Source organism: Mus caroli, chromosome 7, assembly GCF_900094665.2.
Source record: "Mus caroli chromosome 7, CAROLI_EIJ_v1.1, whole genome shotgun sequence".
Taxonomy (NCBI): Eukaryota; Metazoa; Chordata; class Mammalia; order Rodentia; family Muridae; genus Mus; species Mus caroli.
In genome coordinates this window covers 36344469-36360990 of record NC_034576.1, presented here as the reverse complement: position 1 = coordinate 36360990, position 16522 = coordinate 36344469, and the positions used below count along the sequence as shown (strand labels likewise).

The 16522-nt window shown below is 45.1% G+C and overlaps 1 long non-coding RNA gene across 6 annotated transcripts in view; it reads left to right on the top strand.

Annotated features, from left to right (window-relative positions):
- Positions 1–16522, top strand: part of LOC110299368 — a 62884-nt gene that overhangs the window by 44296 nt on the left and 2066 nt on the right. For 5 of the 6 annotated variants that reach the window (XR_003837126.1, XR_003837124.1, XR_003837123.1 and 2 more), the window contains 2 exons: positions 13662–13841; positions 16060–16112. This is a non-coding gene — a long non-coding RNA (uncharacterized LOC110299368). The remainder of the gene's footprint in view (positions 1–13661; positions 13842–16059; positions 16113–16522) is intronic. The other variant, XR_003837125.1, reaches the window with a different exon arrangement.

Sequence of the window (16522 nt, the reverse complement as noted above, 5' to 3'; positions counted from 1 at the left end):
CTGAAAGTACATGGAGGGGACCAAGTTGTCAACACAGGAGGCTTAGGGGACACTACAATGAAACTAAAGCAGGAGGATCCCATAGCAGAATAGTTTGTAGTTATGTGAGAGAGGACAGTGTTTCTTCTCATAACATGACAAAAGGATCTCTGGTATGTTGTTCTATAAAATAAAGCAGGATATAAAGAGAAGAAGATAGTATATGTCCTGGTAATTGTTCTATTCCTATTACTAAGGATCTTTTAGAAGAAAGCATTTAACTGGGACCTCGCTTACAGTCTCACAGGGTTCATCCACAATCATCATGGCAGGAAGCATGGTGTCAGACAGGCACACCACTAAAGAAGAAGCAGAGTTTACAACTGATCTGCAGGATGGAGGCTAGGGCAGAGGCCTGCTTTGAGTATTTGAAATCTCAAAACTCTTTCTCAGTGACACATCATCAACACAGCCACACCTTCTAATCCTTCCCAAAACAGTTCTACCAATGAGGAACCAAACATTCAAATATATGTGCCCATGGTGACCGGTCTCATTCAAACTGCCACAGCATGTCATTATTAAAGAAAATGTGAGACCAGCTGTGCTAGCTAGCACATGCCTTTAGACCTGGCCCTGGAAGGGGAGACAGAGACAAGTGGATCTCTGTATGTTTGAGGCCAGCCTTGTCTACATAGTGAGATCCTGTCAAAACCAAACCAAACCAAACCAAACCAAACCAAACCAAATCAAACCTGGGTGCCAAATATATAGTGAAATGCTAAGTCCTAAGTGTAATAATAAGAAGAGGGAAGAAAAAGAGTGGAAGGGGGCAGATAAAAGAAAAATGTATGTACCTCAGTATACTTATGAAGAATTGGTTCTAGAATAGATGGATAGTTTAGATCACTATTGAATATTACTAATTCAAAGTTTAAAAAGAAACTGTTCATTGAAATCCAAGGTTAAAATAAAAAGATGTAACTAAATGTGAGCTGATCTGGGTGTATAACCCACAGAGAGAATTTACTTTTAGTGGATTTAAAACAGATTTTTCAAGTGGGTTATAATGTAAAAGCACGAACTACCTGCAGCTGTGCTGTGTGGTACCGTATTGTCAGTGACAACGTCATTCAGAAACTCCCTCTTACATCCACCCGAAATAGGAAGACACCCTGAAACAGCCATGTTAATGTCATTAGAAGATTACCAGCATGAGAAAAGAGAGGCAAATCAAAATTCAATCTAAACTAAAATTGAAAATGTCAATTTGAATTTGTGATGTATTTTCTCTTGAGGATTTAGGGGGGTGTTTTGTTTGTTGTTTGTTTGTTTGTTTGTTTTGTTTTGTTTTTAATGTGTTCATTCAAAGGGCTTGCCGGGAGACAATGGCCAACTTCCTCGTGCTGAGAATCCCTAGTGAATGACTGGTCTCTAAACGTCCTTTTCCACCACACGGAAGCTGGGCTTCCTGGAAACATGATGCAGGTCAGATACATGATAGGGACTTTACAATAGCTTATCACATTAGAAAGTTTTCAGAGATGATTGGCATGTTGGCAATAGAGTGTAAGAACCAACTCAAGTTGAGGGTGTGGCTCAGTGTTAGAGCACCTGCTCAGAATCTTCCAGTGAGGAGTTATGGGTAAGGCTCAGTGGCAGAGCACCTGCCTAGAATACACCAGTGAGGGACTGGGGGCATGGCTGAGTGGTAGAGCCCCTGCCTAGAATCCTCAAGTGATGGGCTGGGGGCATGGGTCAGTGGTAGATGGTATTCTGTACCTTTAGGATAATAGTGGCTAACCTGCTTCACAGTTAAATTTACATATGATCTAGCCTTTGTCTTGAGGTTGCTCATAAACTATAAGCCTGTGGGGAAGCCTAATAGGGAGGATATTAGTCATCCAGCCATGTTTGGCCAAAGTAAATATCTTCCTCTGCCTATTTCCAAGCCATTATCTATTGTGGAACATTGGGAAACCGAGGCAGTAAGTAAAGATCTACATGTCCTGTGACAGTATGAGCCTTACTTCTCAGACTTCTGTGGGCTACAGTTTGCCTGAGCTAATCCTGTCCTCTAAGGATTCATGCAAGTCAAGAAGAGAGGAGATAGACAGGGAACAAAGAAAGAAGAGGTATACTGGAGTGTGAAGGAGACCTGCCACTTGACTTGTCCCAACATATGTGTTTCTCTGAGTGACCTGACTCAGGAGTAGCCCCTCCTGAGTGTCCCACAGTCACAGAATGAATTGAAACTTTAGGGTATTCTTTCTTCTTTTTCATGTGTAAGCATGTGAGTATGTGTGTGTGCATGTGTCTGTAAGCCAAGGTTAAGGCTGGGAACCTCTTCCACCACTCTTCCTCCTTCTTTGAGCCAGGGTCTCTCAGTCAAATCCAGAACCTAGCATTGCAGTTAGTCTTGATAGCGAGCCTGCTCCTGGAATATCCCATCTGCCTTCTGATATTGGGATTACAGGAGAGATTTAGGGGATCCAGTGAACTCTGATTCAGATCCTCTCACTTATGTGGCAAGTGGTTTAACTGCTAAGTTATCCTCAGAGCTTGGGGGTTCTCTCTCTGCCTCCGTTTTTCTCTCCTTTTAAAGAATATTTTTGAGAAGTTGTATTGAGAATTTCATAATTCCTATAATGTTTTTATCAAAGCATCCCCAGTACTCTTCCCTTGTGATGGTTTGTATATTCTTGGTCCAGGGAGTGGCACTATTAGGAAGTGTAGCCTTGTTGGAGTAGGTGTGTCACTGTGCATGTGAGTTTAATACCCCTGTCCTAGCTGCCTGGAAGTCAGTATCTGCTAGCAGCCTTCAGATGAAGATGTAGAACTCTCAGCTCCTCCTCCACCATGCCTGTCTGGATGCTGCCATGCTCCTGCCTTGATGATAATGGATTGAACCTCTGAACCTGTAAGCCAGCCCCAGTTAAATGTTGTCCTTATAAGAGGTCCTTATAAGCCTTGGTCATGGTATCTGTTCACAGCAGGAAAACCCTAACACATCCCTTCATTTTTCCCATTAACCCCAGTGTTCCTTTCAACTGCATATGCTCTTTAGTTATTTTTATTTTATGTGTCTGAATGGTTTGCCTGCATGTATGTCTACAAGCGATTGTGCATGCAGTGTCCAATGGGGGTCAAAAGAGAGCATCTGATTCTCTAGAACTGTGAGCTAACAAGTGGGTAATGGGAAACAAACTTGCATCCTCTGCAAGAACTGCAAGTGTTCTAACTCACCAAGCCATCCCTCCATCCCCTGTGCTCTCTTCAAAACAAAACAAAACCCACTGAATCCCCTTAGAGATGCTTATGCATACGTGTGGGACCACCTGCTGGAGTGTGGGTAGCTTTTCAGGGGCTGCATCCCTGAAGAACACTGACTCTCTCCCTGTTAGCAGTCATCGACTGGGGATGGGAATTCATGAGTCCTTCTGAAGCCCATGCTGAGACTTTGGCTGGCTTGCTCTTATGTTTGTTTTGTGGATTCAGTCACAGATGATCTACATGTAATCCCCCTGTTATGATCGGCAAATATTGTTTGCTACAGATGTCCACTGCTTCTGGCTCTAACTGACAATCTTTCAGTCTTCCTCTTCCTTCTTCTATAATAATCTCTGAGTTTTGGTGGAAGGGATGTGATATGGGATTTTAAAGTTGGTGCAGGAGATACAACTCAGCCTCTTTTGCGTGTAGCTGGGGAGGTGAGTAGAGAGGAGTTTGCTTATGTAATGGGATGCTTGCGTGGGTAGTCTTGGTAATTCTGGCTCAGAAAGTTATCCTTGGAATAGGAGTTGAGCCTTGGGTACAGGTCAATGGTAGAGTGCTTGGCAAGCATGCAGGAGCCTCTGGCTTCCTTGCCAGTACTGGCAGAGGGGAGAGGACCGCTTAGATCTCTGCATCTACTGCATGAAAAGTTCTCACCCCACAGGGACACTTTAATCCAATTAAGGTCCCTGTAGCTCTTTGTCTTAGTGTCTGACTATAAGTTTATGTTGCTATATTTAGGGTAAGTGCAACTTAAAGTCTGGTCCTCTCCAAAGGGAAGTTCACAGCCTACTATAAGACTACTAAGAAGAAGGTCTACATGTAGCAGATTCCCAGATGGCTGGTATCGGCAGCTAATGCACTGCACATTGAGAAGAATCTAGTAGGATCATAGCAGGTGTGTGGAAGCAGTGGTGTGGTGAGTTTACAAGCAGCCACACACCCCGCACTACCTCCTGTAAGCTTTGTTTGTTCCCAGCCACCAGCTTAGCCAAGGACATCATTCTGTGGCTTGTGATGTGTACGATGGCTATGGTCTCCATTTCCTCTTGCTTGTGGGTTGTGGTTAAAACATTCCACAATGATCAATAAAGAGCTATGTGCGTGTTTGCTCCTTGGTTCTCAAGGACACACTTTTTAAACCTCACCTGTTTTTAGAGGAATCTCTGCTGGGAAATGGGAAATAAAATGCCCTAGCAACAGATGGGTTTTGCAGAGGTTTACCATGCCCTTGCTTACTGTAGCTAAATGTGGGGTCTGTTGTCACTGTGTAGTGGTGGCATCAGTCTGGATCCTAGATTCCCACTACAAAAGGTGTCCCATTGCCTTTTGCCTTTGGGATGGATCCCATGTCCAGAAATGGCTTAGAATAGAGACAACATATTGTATCCTTTTCCTTCACCTTAGTAGAACTCCTGGGCCTGAGAAACACTTTAAAGTTATATTTTGGCTCATTGTTCTGGAGGCTGAGAACAGGTGCTGAGAAGGTTTTATGTTGCTTCCACAGGATTTTGGAGAGAAAGCTCAGTTTCCTAAAGGTAACACGTTAATCTATTCATAAGGGATCCATCCCTAAAGCTCAAACACTTCTCAGCCCTACAGCCTGGGACAAAGCCTTGGCATGAGCTTTGATGGAGAACAACCCTGTTTTGCCTGTCATGTCAGGTAAGGTGGCAGTCGGAGCAATAGAGGGCCCTGTTCTTTCTCAGAACACAGGCCTACCTTTGAAGATGCAAAAAGCTGAACCGGGTGTCCGCAAACAAAACTTAGAAGTGTGGATCAGCTTGGAGACGTGGGTAGGGCAGAAGTTAGAGGCCAGCTCTTTTCTTGGAAGCAGAAGTGTGGGAAAGCTTGAGCCCACAGTCTGCTTGCTATGCAGACCTGGGTCCTTCATCTGTCCAGATTAGAGCCTACTGCCACTCATTGCTCAGACCACAGCAGAGTTTAAACAGTTCCCCTTCAGTCCACCTTCCAAATTCTCCCTTCCCAACCACTCAGGGTCAGCACTGAAATGACTTTGAATGTGATACTGTAGAGTTGGAGCTTGGTTTTACATAATAGAAGTGTAATAAGGGGGGAAAATCCATTGAGAAAGGAAATTAAGATCCAGGGAGCCTGTGCTTGGCAGCTTTTATCTTCTTTTTTGACCTCTGGTTAAAACAGGAATTTGCTGGGAAATGGGAAACTGAGGAGTCTTCCCTGTTTGTCTTCTTCTCTGGGACCTTTCCAGACAAGGAAAGGGATTTTGCTGACACGATGGTTCTTTTCTCTATCTTGCTGTATGTGAATCACAGTAACTCTCTTGGTGTCCGTTCCTTCTTACAACACTCACTGTCAAAGGTGTCACAGGTTGTCACGGGTCACTTCAATGTCCTCAAAGAGTGCACAACGGTTTTTGTTTTTATAAACAGGCCAAAGAATGAACAGCAGGCAGTGGTGGACTGAATGTTGTCTCTGCGTTGTATAGAACACATTGGGTTATTTAGAATACAGATGTGTGTGTGTGTGTGTGTGTGTGTGTGTATGTGTGTGTGTGTTTGTGTGTACAGAGTGGACCTATTTTGTGTTCAAAGAAGACCCCTGGGTATGAGGGAATCTCAGTACATTCTTGTCTTTCATTAAAGCTTTATGATCATCGGTGTGTATCTTGTACCAAATGTATCCAGAACTTTGTTTCTGACTAAAAGCTTCCTCTCTTAGCTGACTTAATTTGCTTTTATATTACAGAACCACAGGAGCTGTGATATCAAATTTCAGAATTATTTGCAAATTTCAGCCCATGCCTGATTTTTGCCTTCTTAAATCTGTGCAGTTAGGCAACAATATGAAAAAAAAGCCCCACTTAATCATGATGAGATTAAAGGATTTTTAAAAGGCGGTTTGCGGTCACATTTACATTCCCCGATAATTTCTTAATTTTCTCTTAAATCACCTTTCATCTTCATAAAATGAACTGTAAAAAAAAATCCTTCTGAATTCTATAATGTGCCAAGAAAAATGGGGGAGAAATTAAGGAGGCCCCTACCTTTTAATCATTTCGTTCATAAAGTACTTTAACTGCCCGCCAGGAAAAAGATGGAGGCTCTGGTGTCTGAGGTATTCTGTGCCATAAAGTCCCATAATAGAAACAGATGGTAGAATTGCCTTGGAAGTGGAAAAAAAAAGGAGTGTACACGCCGCTCACCCTAACATATGAAGAGATTCAGGGCTGACACATGAAGGGATGCGCTTGGCGTGGGGCCAGAGGAACACTCTCAGCAGCCAGTGCTCAAGCTGGGGACTGGGAGACCCACAATTTCAGGATCTGGAATGCCCAGGCTTCAGGATTTAGAACTCACTGGAAGCATTCTTCTGAGGCTCCTGTCCTATAGTAGATAGTGCTTTCTGGGTGTGTTGGGTGGTTGTGGGGACTCCAGTGACGAGCCCCTCCCGGCTTTTACAAATACTTCCTCAAAACGATAGCTGATGAGTGCCAGCTCATCTGGAGGCTCCTTATAAGTAAGGAGTGGCTTGTCACCTAGTCCAGCACTGTTGAACAAAAGGCAGGCTCCCACCCAGAGGCAACCTTGTGAAATGGCATTGCATAGGAGGGACACCAGACACCAGCTTAGCCTGTCTTCCTGGTTGGCCAGATAACCTAATGGTTTCAGAGATATCTCTCATGGATACTGGGTTTTCCAAAGTGAAATCTGATGTGAATTCCATATCGTACTCCAATAGCATCGATGCACACACCATCATTCCTTTGTATCTTGAAGCATGGAATTCATTTTCTTTTGTTTTAGTCTTTGGTGTTAGTCTAGTCTCCTGAATGGTGATTGGGTGTCAGGTGCTAGTTAATCAAATGCAAACTGTTACACAGTAATCATCGCAGACATGTCAAGTATTTACTGGGAAACTTGACCAATTCTGTAGACCCCAAGTTCAAGGAAGGACTCAAAAAACAGCTGAAGGAGATGAGTAAGACTTCATCAGGCAAAGGACCAGAGGGTGGTTTGGCATGCAAGTTTCCAGAAAACCCGAATCATTGACATGCAAAAGGATAGTTAGTGATTGCCACAGAAGGCATTTCACAGAAAGAGAAATCAGCACAGGCAAAGGCCCTGTGTGCATGTGTGTTGGAAGTATGGGGGTTTGGGGTTTTCGGGAAAATGCATTAAAAGAGATACCATTTGAACAGAGAAGACAGAAGGAAGCTGGATAGCAGATAAGGAGGAAGAGTCACATCAGGCAAACCCATAGAGATCACATCTGATGGCCCCCATATGGATTCTAAGAATAATTCAATAGTGATGTGATCACTGCCGTGTCAGGAACAGATTCTGTTACAAACAGGCCCCCAAATATAATGACATTCACATGGAAGTTTGTCACATAGACAAGTTCAGGTCTGGGAACTTGCTTTGATGTACTTATGTGAAGACCCAGGCTCCACCCACCTCCTTGCTCCATCATCCAATGGCATTATCTTCTCATTCTTTGCATCTTCTGGTGGTAAGGGATTGTATATCTAGAAGGCCCACCCAGTGTGCAAAGCTGTATGCAATGAGACATGTTCCAGATGCCCAGTTGTGCAAAGAATAGTTAGGAGTGCTTATCTGCATGGCACGTAAATATGAGAGCCCATGGCCTTCACCTTGGAGAGAGTCACACATCCCTTGGTAATACAGGCCTTGTTAAACATAGATGCTTTCTCTTCTCTCCCAGGATGCATGGTATCTTTTGATCATCCATCTCTACAGAGGTGCCAGCCAAATTCAGATCAGATGTGACAGGCTATTCCTTTCTCATAGGGCTCTCTACCTGATGCCAGGGTGGGAAGAGGGGACTTCAACTGGGGAATTGCATCCATCAGACTGTCCTGTGGGCATGTCTGTGCATTTTCTTGGTTAATGTGTGATGTTGGAGGAACCAGCCCACTGCGGGCAGTGCTACTCCTTAGGGAGGTAGACCAAGGCTGTGTAAAATAGCAGTTTGAGCAAGCCAAGGAAAGTAAGCCAGTGAACAGAGTTCCTCTGTGGTCTTTTCTTCCAGTCTTATGCCTGAATGCATAGGGATGAGATCTTCTAAGGCATCTTTAGAGTCCGGTTCCGCCTGGCTTTGTAGGGAATGGATAGGTTGAGTGTGTATGTGGCATGCACCTGCCAGTGAACATGACAGCAACAGAAATCTCAAGGAGAAAAGGAGGGTCTCCCAGAAAATAGGTTCCAACCTGCTTTGTGACAGGGATAAAAGGCTGACTATGTGTGGATGCTGACTCCAGAGAGCTGACTAGGAATGCCTGTACCTGCTGTGGGAGAAGGGAAAAGGGCAAGGCAGCTGGAATACCAATTTCTGCAAGCTTTTTCTGATGTGCCCTACCCCTGGACACTCTTTCCTGGAATCTCAAATCTTTTCTTCGACTGGGATTATAACTAGCTTCTAGTTGGACTCTCAGCTTCCACCAGGCTGTGGCAATCTCAATGTGGTCCTGGTCTTCCTGGAGATTCTTCCAGTTTGTCTCTACTTCCTGTCCTTGGGCTGTGCCTGGCTTCACCTCTACACTGTGAAAGTTGGAAAGTAGGCTGGATAGATGATCAGATGAAAGATCTTTGTAATCAGATGTAAGATCTTTGTCTTACTTAGGAAAAGGGACAACTAACTGGCCCAACTCATTTCCTGGGTGTGGGTATTTTTTTTTACTGAGAGCCCTTCCTTCTGGACCATTGCTAGCTCCCGAGAGCAGACCATGTATTGGACTCATCATTATTAGCTTCCTAGCTCAGGTCAGAGGGCTAAACATCCAGAAGTGAGGATGACCACGCCCATGGATAAACACTCCTCTGCCTGTGAAACAGCAGCAGCCTCTGCATACACAGAGAGGATGGATGCCTCTGGGGGCGGAGTCTCTCCAGTGGGCTAAGAGGTTCATTCCTTGTGGACCCTTTCATGTTCCAGTTATTTCTAGGGGTGCCAGACAAGAGTACCTGGAGGTTAATCTCCATTATGTTAATGCCCTTCTTACCTTCCTCCACGGACCCAGATTTCCCAAAGCCCCATTGAGGATTCACTAACTCACAGATTCCTTTGTCCTGTTTGTAGGGTCAAGGTTGGAGGCTGAGGGCCCGAGGGAGCAGAGCCGATGGGACTCTAGGACCCCAACATGCTCTCTCCTCACTGATTCCTAGGCCCCTGAGCAGATGTACCCCGCCCCCTGCAGCCCCAAGGGCTTCTGCTCTGTGTCTAGGGAAAGGAAAAGCCCGGCTGGTTGAATCCCAGTGAGAATGTTGCCGGCGTTGATTTGCGGTTTGACAGTCAAAAATAATCCAAGCATTGCTTTGCATGTGATTTATACAAGTGTCTTAATTGGCATCTTGATTATATGATTGCGTGAAGGGCTGTTTTCAAGGTGTGCCTCTAAATAGAAAAAAGAAGAAACATACAGCTGGGAAATGCGGGACCAGCCACTGAATCTCTGCTTTATCCCTGGATTTTAAAATTATTATTACTATTATTTTGAACCAAGCCAACACTACATTTTCCGGTTTCTGCCCCTCTGCTGGACCTTCAATGGCAAACATTTTCCCCCAAATTACATAAATCTTTCCTGCAGACATGCTGCTTGGTCTGCAGTTTCTCTACAGGACCCACTGCTGCTTTTTTTTCCCCCTCTGCCGAACAAACTCAGAGACGTGGTCTCTCCTAGCCTGATTACAGCTAATTATTTTAGAAATCCATTTTAAAGGCAAGTTATCTTAGCTTTATAGCTAACCCGACAGAGGAGATCTAAGGAAAAACCTGAAAATCATAAAGCGTTCCAGAACATTCTATTTTATGCAGTCCAGAATGTGACACATGGGGTCTTTAATAATTCACTGCTTGTTAACATTAAACAACTGTTAACATGCTCAAATAATTAGTTATGCTTGCTTGACATGTTTGCATCTTTAATAATTGATGCATTTATCTTAATTACTAACAGTATTATGGTCGTAATATGCATCTTTTTTCTATCTTAAAATTTTAACAAAAACTGACTTTTTGCCAAAAATGATTATGCTCTAAGTTTTAATTACTCATTGTAATTAAATTGCAAGCTGCAGTATTTTACTAAAATATCTTTTGCAAAAAAAAATATTTAATGGGAGAGAGGTGCTTTGCTGTTTATGCAGCCAAGTTAGTAAATGTTTCATGAGTTTGATATTACCCTTTCAGAGTGGATATAAAATAACATCGCGTTCAAGATATGAGTCAATTTAAAAGTCTACCATGACTGAGGGCGTCTCTATGATTTCTACCCAAAATTTCATCCCCTTCCCATTATCCACTAGGCTTGGGGGATCAGAAATGTCTCCTTCACAGACTAGGTGGCTCTGTTGTAGGATCTGGTCAGAAAAAAAAAGAGGGGTCATGGCCACACTCTCTATATCTCTTGGGCTAACCCTGTTGGAAGAAATGTTGAAGAATGGCACTGGGTGGCCTTTCGACTTGATCTCTCCTGCAGAAGACAAAGCTGCATCAAATGTTTGGAAGTGAGAGGAAGGTCAGCAAGATGGTTAGTTAGCTCCACAGGAAGCTTGGGAGACCAGAGGAAGCAAGCAATAGGGAAACTGAGGCACATACACACACACACACAAAGAACCCAGGTGTTTAGAAGGCATGTCTGGGGTCCTGAGGACCCCACCTGAGGGTCTTCTCTGTCATCTACAGGTGTCTCTTTTTGAGACTTGCCCAGCCACTGATCTTAGACGACATGTTGCCACCACAACAACCAGGGAAGGCCACACCTTGATACCACAGATTACCTAGGTGTGCCACTTGCTGGAGTGCTCAAGTGTTCTATATGGCTCTGCTCTCCCTGCCCTGGAGGACATCTATGCTGGGAGCACCAATCAGCACAAACTGCCAGAAGGAGCCTGGGTAGTCTACACTGACTGGTCAGCCATGGATGCATAGCCTTAAAAGTTTTTAAGATGCAGATCAGGCCATTGCTGGGATTTTAGGAAATACAAGCAGACAGAGGAAACTGGAGCACCAGGCACAGAGAAGTTGAGCCTGCTGGGGACCTAGGTCTCCTCCACAAGCTTGCTCATCTTAAACTCAGGAAATCCTGGTTTTTTGTCTTTTGTTGTTTTTCTTAATGAAGTTTCACCACCACCTGAAGAAGAAGAAGAAGAAGAAGAAGAAGAAGAAGAAGAAGAGAGAGAGAGAGAGAGAGAGAGAGAGAGAGAGAGAGAGAGAGAGAGAGAGAGGGCTAGAGTCTCTGATTCAGTGGTGCACAGGTTTAGTTAAGAGGCATTCAGTCGAAAGTACACAAAATAGCTGCATCTCCCCCTCAGTCAGAAACTGCATCGAGTGGAAGGAAGTGGAAGATGATGGCTCTCCTTCTCTGTAAGAACCCAGCAGATCCACACCCACACCTCCTTGCTGAATCTGCTGCCACCAGAAGGTGGGATAACAAAAATGGCCAGACTGGGCTCAAGCCTGTCACAGGCCTCGGTGGGCTTGATGACATGTCCTGTGTTTGCTCAGTCTGTCTCCTCCCCCGCCCCCAGCAGTCATTTTCTGAGCATATTCGTCAGGCGACACACACCGTTGAGCGCCCCAGGGATCAGGAGATGAATAGACATCAACTCTGACCTCAGAGAGTTTCAGAGCAGGGTGCCCGAGAGAGCCACATGGTCAGAGAAGAGAGCTAAGTGGAGAGCAAGAGCAACGGTTTAAGCTAACAAACGCCTGGCTCAGCACAATGCATCAGGCATCTCCCCTCTCCCCAGATCTACACACACACACACACACACACACACACACACACACACATGGTTAAGGTGTTGTTTAGGAAATGAAGCGCATAAAAAATACATTCTTCCCGTTAAACAGCTTAGTTAAAGACACCAGATATGCATTCGAGGGACTGCCTGTGTCTTTCCCTCACTCCAGGCAGAGATGCAGATGTCCCGTGGCTAGTTTAAAGGAGTATTTATGAAGAGTCATTTCAAAGCTTCTTGCTGGGCCTTTGCATAGCTTAAGAGAGTGGCCATTAAGATGTGTCTGTCAGATGAGAAAGCTTTTCACTCTAAGTAACAGAAAACCAGATTAACTGTGTCTTAAACATCAAGGGTGTTTATTGTTAAGATGTCTCCTCCAGCCTTGCCGTCAGCTCAGCCGTGGAACCAAGTTTTGGGGATTTTCCTCTTCTTCCCTCAGTAACTTGCTTGATTTCCATTTATACACATTTTGCCTCATGGTGGCAAAATGGCCATTGAAGCTCCCGGCGTTAAAGTTAAATCTGTCTTCTGAGCAGGAAGAAAGAAAAGGCATCCAGGTGCCCTGCTGACAAACTTTCCCTCTGTGATAGTCTTTTTTGTTTGTTTGTTTTCTTTCTTAAATTAGGAAATATCCTGTATAAGACATTTACTATCAACTCTCCCTTCTTAATACCTAACAGTTCAGAGCTAGACCCCTGACACTTCTATACTCGAGGGAGTTAGAAATCACTGCTGAGGGACAGAAAGAGGCTGGAGCTTGGGAAAGACTCCTGGTTGGCCAGGCAAAGATGCCTCCCATAGGAAGCACAGTGGCTTTCATTGCTGTGACAAAGTGACAACAAAAGCAACTTCAAAGGTAATAGTGCTGGTTAGATTAATTTTCTTTAGCACTTCCAGTTGCAATCAAGGCCAGTTTCACATTTTTGGGGGGTCTGTGGTGAGGCAGAGTATCATGGTGGAAGGCCACAGTGGAGAAGAACGCCATTTTCAGTGGTAGTAGGAAATTAACAGAAGCAGACCAGAGAAGAGATTGGCGTAAGATATTTTCTTTAAAGAGTTAGAGTCTGCCTCCCAAAGCCTCCACCAGCTTCCTGTCCTTCACGTATGAGGAAAGGAACTTCATGACCCAGTCACTTCCCAAGGTGCCCCCAGTCCCCCCAATCCCCTGCACTAAGCATTGCCTTGGGGACAAAGTCTTTACATATACTGTTCATGGACTTATCCAAACACAAGCAAGGCACATAGCCTTTTTCTGTAACTGGCAGGAAGGCTTGGGGGTGGTGATGGTGCAGGGTGACATCAAAAAGATGGATCAATGGAAAGTCACTGAATTGGGGGACAGATGAGTTATTCATTAACCGAAAAGAGCTTCTGTCCAAATTATGGAGCAGTTGGGCAAATATTTCTTTTTCTCCCTTCTATGCCAGGCTGAACTCTTTTGACTTGATTTTGGCGGGGCTTAGTTGCCTGGTGTGTGTGTGTGTGTGTGTGTGCGCGCGCGCGCGCGCGCGCGTGTAGGCATGCACGCAAAGATATGTCTCCTCCTGCCAGGTTTGTAAATGATTATGCTTCTCTGTGTGTGTATGAATTTATTCACAAGACAACCAGAAAAATAAACCCAAAACATTGTCGAGGACAGAAATCCTTCTCTATATCCCCGAGGGTCAGGATTTGAGTCCACGAAATGCACGAAGAGGAGAAAGATGAACAGAAGAGGTGAATCTCTAATGCTCACATGCCCACTTCACAAGAGAGCGAAGCAGTAGACTGCAGCAACAGAGAGAGACTAAGCAGAGGGTGACCGACCGGCGAAGCCTGGGACAGCTCTTTGCTGATGTTCAGGTATAAAACAACTCAACATGTCCTATGCAACCTCGTAGCTCAGCACTATGATCCCTCTGGCTTCTCAAACTGCCCCACCACTCCCAGAGATGAGGACAGCTCTCCTTTCCATTCTGCCCTCGTCCCAGGTCCTTAAGTACCTTCACACCTCCTCCTGGTCCTATCCTTTCCTGGGTTCATAGCTCTCTTCTGCTCTTTAGCCTCATGGAAAGAAAGAGTGAGCGCTTCTCACTGAACTCCAGCTCTCTGGACTCCTGCCGTTACCACTCATTCAACAATGTCTCAGCAGCCTGGAGCCAGGCTTCCTTTCCCAAGGGCTGGTCCCTGTGTGGCTGCCTGGGTAGATCTGTTCTTTTCATGTGTCAGTAAGTGTCTATGTAAGTGTACTAGTGACATAGAACAACATTATTTTGTCACAGGTCAAAAGAGACCAAAGACAGGTATGCAAACAGATGCTGGACCAGAGTACCAGGAGCTGAAGATTGGCCCTGCCAGCCCTAGGATGCGTGATCTAGGACAGAATTTTGAACCTTTCTGAGCATATATTTTCTCCTTCCTAAACTGGTATAACAATAGCTCTTAATGATGCTTCTGTACGGATTAAATGACAGTGTTAGCAGCACATACATTACTCTATTTCATACAAAGGATTTGAGCATCCTCAGATTTGGGTATCCACCAGGATTCTGGGGCCAATCCCCCACAGACACTGAGAGATGGTTGCAAATGATCAGCTCTTAGAAGAGGCTCTAAAAATTAATCCTCGTTAGAGAATTATTGTTTTCCTTTTCCGAGGATCTCTACCAGCATGGAGTGAGGACAGCCACTTTCTCTTTATAGAGAGTCACTTCATATCCCTTTTAAGCCAGGAATTCAGGGGCTTCCTCCAGAGCACTCCCCCATCCTGGTCATGTTGCTGCCATACCTCAGTTCTGCCTCTGATGTTGGCACTGCATAAGCTGGCTAAGGCTTGCTTCTGAGGGAGAAAGAGAAGAATGTAATTCCTGTGCAGGCTTCTTCCTCCTTGTCGCAGGTCTGTAACACAATATTAATTTTCTGGGGGTTTGCTATGTCCCCTTTTACCCCTCTATAGGAGGTCTCTGGCCCACATTTGGTCAAATCGTTCTCAAGTAATGGACACAGAAGCACTGTAAATTTATTTACAAGCTGTAAGCCTAGACTGGGCAGGTTCTGAGCTTTTCTTTTTTTTTCTTTTAAATATTTTTTATTAGGTATTTTCCTCATTTACATTTCCAATGCTATCCCAAAGGTCCCCCATACCTTCCCCCCCACTCCCCTACTCACCACTCCCACTTTTTGGCCCTGGCGTTCCCCTGTACTGGGGCATATAAAGTTTGCACGACCAATGGGCCTCTCTCCACTGATGGCTGATTAGGCCATCTTCAGATATATATGCAGCTAGAGACACGAGCTCCGGGGGGGTACTGGTTAGTTCATATTGTTGTTCCACCTATAGGGTTGCAGATCCCTTTAGCTCCTTGGGTACTTTCTCTAGCTCCTCCATTGGGGGCCCTGTGATTCATCCAATAGCTGACTGTGAGCATCCACTTCTGTGTTTGCTAGGCCCCGGCATTGTCTCACAAGAGACAGCTATATCTGGGTCCTTTAAGCAAAATCTTGTTAGTGTATTTCAAATCACAAGCCCTGTGTCACCCTGGTGCTCAAGCCCTCCCTGTAAGGGATGTGGGAGCATTCCTGGGCATGCTATACCCCAAAGGAACAGAGTAGGGTTGCGGCAGCCATTGGAGAAAAGTGCTCCCCAGAGGAGGTGCTAGCAGGGGCTAGTGAAGAGGGGTACCGAGCAGGAAATGAGTGGACGGAGTCACCAAAGAGGTTTGATGTTTCTATAGGCAGGAGGGAGGAAGAGGGCTCAGGGTCTGACAGAGGGTCTGGAGCCAGAGGGACACCAGGTTGCCTCCGTTTCCTGTGGCCCCTAGGTCTGCAGAGCATGGAGGGAGGCGGCCAGCAAGTGAAAGCAGAACCCCTTGTGCAGATGAGGTTTGCGCCCCTGCAGAGCACTTTTCCATGGATCTGTTTTTCTTTCCGACTTTATAGTTAATTTATTTATCTGACCACTCGGGAAAGGAAAGGAAGTACTGTTTTATGAGTCCAGGACAAAATAAAAAACAATAGCACATTTACGTGCCTTAATTTTTTCTGCTCACGGAGATTTATTTCTTTTTATTATGTTTGACAGCAGCCAACAAACAGCAAATACACCGCAGAGTGCAGCTCTCTCAGCACAAAATGGTTTGTATTCTCTGTGCTCGGGGTCAAGAGTTTTTAGTAGATACATCATTTGAGGCGTTCTGCGTTGATCCCACAGAGTAACACGCACCATCCTCCTGACGCAGATGAAGAGATGCAGCCAAACTATGGCTGGGGAGGGTGGCCCCACCATGAGGGTGTGGCTCCCCTTGGTAGGAGGAGGTATCAGAGAGTGTAATGGTGGTGGGCCCTTAGTGGAGGCGCTAGGATTTGAGTTAGTGAGATGTGTGTGCTTCGGGGCAAGTTGTATGCATGTTCACATGTGTGACACACTGGTGGGTCTCAGCGGCAAGGAGTTACATGGTGTAACTGTCTTTCCTAGCAGCTTCATGAGAAGTTATAGGCCTGTGGAATCCTTGTCCTAGGATGTTGTCCTCTGCAGAACCTGGACA